Here is a 6234-nt window from a genome sequence, read left to right as displayed (position 1 = left end):
GTTACATCCTACTTACTATTTATTTACTTGGTCTCATTGAAGACCCCTCCCCGTCAACCCCAGGTTGCAGGTGTTATTCTGTCCACTATACAGATGAGTAAAGTGAGGCTTAGGGAATTATTGGATTCAGTCCATCATAGGCGTGCAAATGGCATCGCAACCCAGTAGGATGGGGATAAAAGAAAATTCCGCAAGATGGTCTGCACATAAGCACATGTGCACACATCCCAGTATGATCATTAGTGGGGGAGAAGATTAAGTGAAGCCCAGAGTGTCAAATTCAACCTTGTCTTTCTCAGCTGAGTAAGGGAAGGTGAGGAAATAGAGAGTAACAACCCAAAGGAGAGTTCTGGGGCAAGGTCATGTATGTGAGGCAAGAGAGGAGCTATTTGGAGACTGTGCGGACTCAGGTATCAGAGGGTGGGGATTGACTCAAAGTGCTCATCATTTTCAGGGAGTTCACTTAAGGTGTCTACAGCTTTTCAATTCATTTTGTGTGTCATCCTTGAGTTCTGTTGAATGCAAGGCTCTGTGGGAAATATTGACGACTCATAGGTCTGGAAACTGGAGGCGCCCTCCAGCTTTCTGTGGTGTTCAACTGGTGCAGGTGGCTGCAGAGGCTATGTGCGCTCTCCACCATGGACCGGGGCTGAAACTTTGGAGGGCTGGCCTCCTGGGAACAACTGGCACTCGCAGCATCGGCTGCTGCTCTACGCAGTCCTGAAACGCACTCCTGCTTACTTACACACATCCCACTGTCCTTCCATTCTGAACCCCCCTTCTCCCGGTGTTCCTCCTGGACAGACATGTTCTGGGAGCCCCGTGGTGGGTGCCATGATGACAGAGATGGCCAAGTTCTCCTTCCTCCCTCAACAGCCTTCAGTGTTCTCTCTCTGTCTCCTCTGAGTTCTGAGGGCAGGAATGAGGTATTTGTGCCTTCCAAGTCATCCATGTATAAGACGTCTTCCGGTCAAATTGTTTTCTGTTGTCTTGAGTGTCTGAGCTTGGTTTTCTTACAGGGATTAAACCAAGAGTCCTGGAGACTTGTGTGTGAGTTTGTGCTTCCACAGCACCCATCACATTCTAAAGAAAGGGAGGAGGAGGTACTTACCAAGGATGCAAGGATGCATTGCTGGTTGGGATGGATGGATTGGTGATGGATAAACAGGGAGATGGATGGAGCCTCGCTGAAGGGCATGAACAGAGATGGTGGAGGAAGAGGAGACCAGCCAACCACGGAAGCAATGCTAAAACATCTGTCTTTAGCTTATTCTGAATTCTACATGCTCTGTGATCTATGTTGGGAATAATTCACACATTTATTTATGCTTTGTTCCTTTCTGGCTCCTTTGGGTACTTCTGTGGATTTTCAGTGATTCCCTTGTAGCCCACAAACATGAAACGGGGGGCAGGTATAGGAAAAGAGATGCAACTACCTCAATTTTGGGACTTTTTGTGAGAGAAGGATTCGGTGGAAAGGTATGGGTGTGGTGGATATAATAGAAAGAAGAAGTTTGGCTTACCTGTGGGCCTGAATTTTCCGGTTACCCTAATACCCCAAGAATTTAGGGAATGGAAAGTAAAAGGGCAGTGAGAGAAAAATAGCCCAGGAGAAACCCCAAGTTGGAGAATCAATGGGTGCTGTGACTTTAAAAACTATTGACAGTGGATATATGTGTGTGATGGATGTATGATTTTTACATAGACTGTCTCCTACTAACACATTTTGTTAGCTTGAAGAATATCTCATCTTTTCTTTTACCAGTGGGAGAGTTTTGCAGGACGGGTCCTCAATTCATTTTGACCCACACGCCCTTGGAGTATTGTCTGAATTTCCATTTATTTGCCTCTACTCTACTCTTTCGCTCCTGGCTGGGTTTCCCTTACTCTTTCTGGACCTCCGTTTTCTAGACGGGCATCATCTCCCCTGTGTCCAAAGGCTGTTCTCATTTTCCAAGGATGTGGGGATGTGTCTCCATGCAGCTGAAGTGCCCATCTCTCCTCCTCACCCTGGCAGGACCATGGAACATGTCCTTCAGCTCAGAAGTGCATCTCCCCATGCCTTCTCCTCTACCTGCACCCACATGCCCAGCCCTCCTAGGGCTCTTGCTTAGGCAGCAGGATACAAACTCTGCAGGAGTTAACAACTGTACGATGACGAAATAATCAAACCGACACATTCATGCCAGCAGAATTGTGTTTAATTGTTTGAAAAACTGGAGCAGAGACGAAGTTTGCTAGGAAAACATGGTCGGGCACGCTGCTTACGTTTCCAAGCAGCCAACAGGGAAAACTATACAAGTCAGCAAAGAAGATTAGACGGTTTAGAACCAGATCCTTTTCTAAATGGAAATGGCAGCTGCTAATTAATCAGAAATGGTGATCCAGGAAGCTCCCATCCTGGTGCTGCCTTTTCCACAAGTGTGGCTGCCTCCAGAAGCCGGGGGTGAGTGGTGCTGACAGCTGGCTGGCTGAGACCGGGGAGTGGGCTTCATGGTCTCTGTTCTGCAGGGAGCCTGGCCTCTGGCCCATGCCTGGGGTTTACTTCTGCTTGGACTTCTGGCGCTGCTGAGGGTGTGGGCAATGTGGGACAGAGGGCTCCTTGCCCTTGGGTGGAGGCTGGCCAGGCTGCTTGGTGTGCTGAGGTGGAGTTTAGAACTGCTTTGGTGAGGGGCAGCAGTACCTTGCTGGGGGGCAGCATTGCTGTAGAGGGGGACAGTACGGCTGAAGTGGGGGGCAGCAATACTTTGGTAGTGGGCAGCATGGCTGGGGTGCGGGGCAGCAATACTTTGGTGGGGGGCAGCAATACTTTGGTGGGGGGCAGCATTGCTGGGATGGAGGGCAGCAATACTTTGGTAGCGGGCAGCACAGCTTCTGCTTTGGATGATACATTCTGGTCTGGATGTGCACTGCAAGGGGAAAGACACACAAGTGAGGAAGTCAGGAGCCTTAGAGACGCTCCACCCAGGAGAACCTCCTGCCTCCTTCAAAACTGTCCCATTTCAACCTTGGCCTGGTGCCTTCACTGATACAATGTGTGTGTGTGTGCAATGAGGTGCGACAGTATAAATTGTAGCTGCAGTTTGTAAGCCATTGCAAGGTTTTAATTGAGACAAATAAAGAAATACGGAAGGAAGGAAAGAAGGAAGAGAGGAAAAAAGGGAGAAAGGAAAAGAGAAATGGAGAGGGATAGAGAGAAACAAAGACGTAAAAAGGGAGAGAGAGACAGAGAGTGAGAGGAGAGAGAAGGAAAGAGTAAGAAGGAAGGACAGGGGTAATGAGAACAAAAAGTAATATCACGGCACAGCAGATACTGTGGAATTTAGAACATGACTTTCTTGAACCTGAGTTCTGTCTCAAAAATTAACCAGCTGTGTGACTTTGAGCAAGTTACTTAACTTCTCTGTACTCTTAAAGTTGTTGTAAGGATCAAATGAGCATATAACACTCCAGACAAACATGTGTACATACACAGGGAAATATGAGTGTCAATATATATGTGTGTATGTGTGCTCACGTGGTCACACACACACACAAACACACACGAGAACCAAAACATGTTGAGTACTCTTGTAAAGATTTCGACTTTTAAAATAAATTTCTACCCATTGTTTTATAGGGTGGGAGAATATATTTGCAATTCAAATATCCCCAAAGGAACTTGTAATCAGAATATTTTAAGAACTCTTACAAATCAACTATAAAAAAAACCCCCTATAATTAAAAAGTGGACAGAAGATCTGAATGATAGCTATTCATAGAAAATATACACATGGTTAAAAGCCGGTGAAAGGATGCTCAACATTATTAGTCATTAAAGAAAAGCATATCAAAACCATGTTAACTTCATGCTTTATATACTGGGAAATTAATGAACATGTAGAGCAGTTGTAGCTTGGGTTAGGGTCATTGTGCTGGTTTTTTAGAGATTCATTTCTTCTTTGAGTGTCTGCTCTTAATCATTCTTCATGCCTCTTCAAAATGCCATGTTCTATATTTCAAGTTTATTCACATTAATTCTCATTAAACCAATCAACGCCTTGTATCATTTCCGACACATTAATGATAGAAATACACTCGCAAGCACTTCCTTAGTTTTCAGACATCATTGATTCACAAGATCTCCAGAGCTCTTTATTACTCTGATTACTATTTTCTTGGACCATGTGACTCTGAGCAATGTTGGAATGTGAAGGTGATCACTACGTTCAGAAAAGCATTGAAGAATTGCCTGCTACAGATTCTTCAGGGAAATCTTCCCTCCCTCTACTGCTGTGGCCAGAGAGGCTTTCTGAAGATTCCAGCGGTGTTTTCCCCAGGAGGGAGGCTACTTCCCAGCAGGATTCACGCTCAAAAAGTCATTCCCTATCACTCAACTTTTTCTGGTTGGTTCTTTATAATGACAACAGCAACAAAATCTTATCACTTTCTTGTGACATGATTGAATATTTTCTACCCAGAGAAATTGTTTTTCATACACTTATCCAGGAACCATGTAAGCAATGATGAAAAATGCACATAAACTCTGATACAACCTGTCATCTTATAGATTCATCAAGTACTTATTTTTCACAGCCCAATGTTGTTGGCGACTAAGCATTTTGACTGCCGAGACCTTAATACACAAATAAATGTGTGTCTAGCTTCTATGTGCCCTCATCCCTGAGTATTTCTGATAGGTCTTAAGCTAAATCACTTTTTTCTCAGCGTTAAGAATCTTCTTTTTTTTTTTTTCCTTGTCCTTACTTTTTTTTTATTCTTTTATTTTTACATGAGATAAATAGACTGATACCAAGCATTGTAAATGGATGACCACAACAAAAGCAACAATGACGGCAATTACCAAACAGGAAACACACTCATACTATGTCATGATATTGACATTCAGTCCAGTAATCCTCCACTATAACAGCTCCTTTACTTTGCAGTGAACATTTCTACCCATTTTACACATTTTAATTTAATTTAATTTAATTTAATTTAATATTTAATGTCTACCCATTTTAAAGGAGCATCTTAACCCCTCTCTAAGAGAATTCATAGAAAAGAGGCATCTAGAGACAAAAGGACCGCTTAGATCGACTCTAAATTCTGGTGAGAAAGAAACTCTTAGAGAGGGAAGTCATGGTTCCCCAGGCACTGAGCATACGGGGGTGGAACAATGGTTGCCGACTCCCAGAGCAGGACCTGGCCACTGTACCACCTCCTCTTGTCCTTGCTGCTCTAAGCTCCCTGGGCCTCTGCCCCCTGCTCCCTGAGGAGCTCACCTGCCTCCCTGCATGGGCCTTGCCCTTCAGGGCAGCGCTGCCCCAGAGCCAGTGCCACCCTCTCCTAACCAGCCCCGCTCAGCTCCTGGCCACGCACAACAGTGTCACCACACACGCCAGCAGGAGCCTCAACACCGGACTCTGCACACACCCTGGACCCTCATCTCAGCCCCCGCCCCACACATTTCAGATTTTGACTTGCAGCCCAAGAGAGGTGGGCCCCAAATGGTAAAGAGGAGACAGATGCCCACACGAGGCCTTTCTTTGGGATCAACCACCAAGTGCTCCAGCCCCAGCTGCCCGCAGAGTTTGGGACCAGGTAGAGCCAGGCTTCCAGGAGAGGCGTTCCTTTGCCCAACTTACCTTAGTTCACCAGGGGCTGGAACGTGGAGATGCTGAGGCTTTGGGGATGCTCTGAGACTGCACACCTTTTATACATCCCATATCCCTCTTGGAAGCCATGAGGTGGCCTACGATTGGGGCATGCTTGGCCCTAGTCACAATAGGATGCATCTGCCCTTCCTCAAACTTAAGGTTTTACTCATATCCTGGGCTGGCAAACTCCTTCTCGGTTTGATGGCGCTTGGGGATGACACTGCCTTCACTCGGGCCCTGGACCCATTTCCCCATCTCTTTACGAGCCCTGGCTTCCTCGGGTTTCCAAACCCACTCATGACGTTTGCCCTAGAATCTTGACATCCGGGATGTTGCTAAGCAAGCATTCAGAACACTGCTGGGTGTGGGAGTAGTGAGGGTAATTGCCCAGAATATTCCAGTTAGTGAGGGAAGGGGTGGGCCGAGCAGCGTAGGCAGCGAGCCTTGTTGTAAGAGAAACGACTACTGAGCGGTGAGTGGCCCTTTGGGAGACCCTGTAAAGTCAGCAGAGTTGGGACCTTGACTTAACCTAGACTCAGAGCCACATTCAGCCTGAATTGGATACAAACCTGGGCAAGCCGCTTTGATTTTT

Source organism: Balaenoptera acutorostrata, chromosome 1 (genome assembly GCF_949987535.1).
Source record: "Balaenoptera acutorostrata chromosome 1, mBalAcu1.1, whole genome shotgun sequence".
Taxonomy (NCBI): Eukaryota; Metazoa; Chordata; class Mammalia; order Artiodactyla; family Balaenopteridae; genus Balaenoptera; species Balaenoptera acutorostrata.
Note: the sequence above shows the minus strand (reverse complement) of the source record.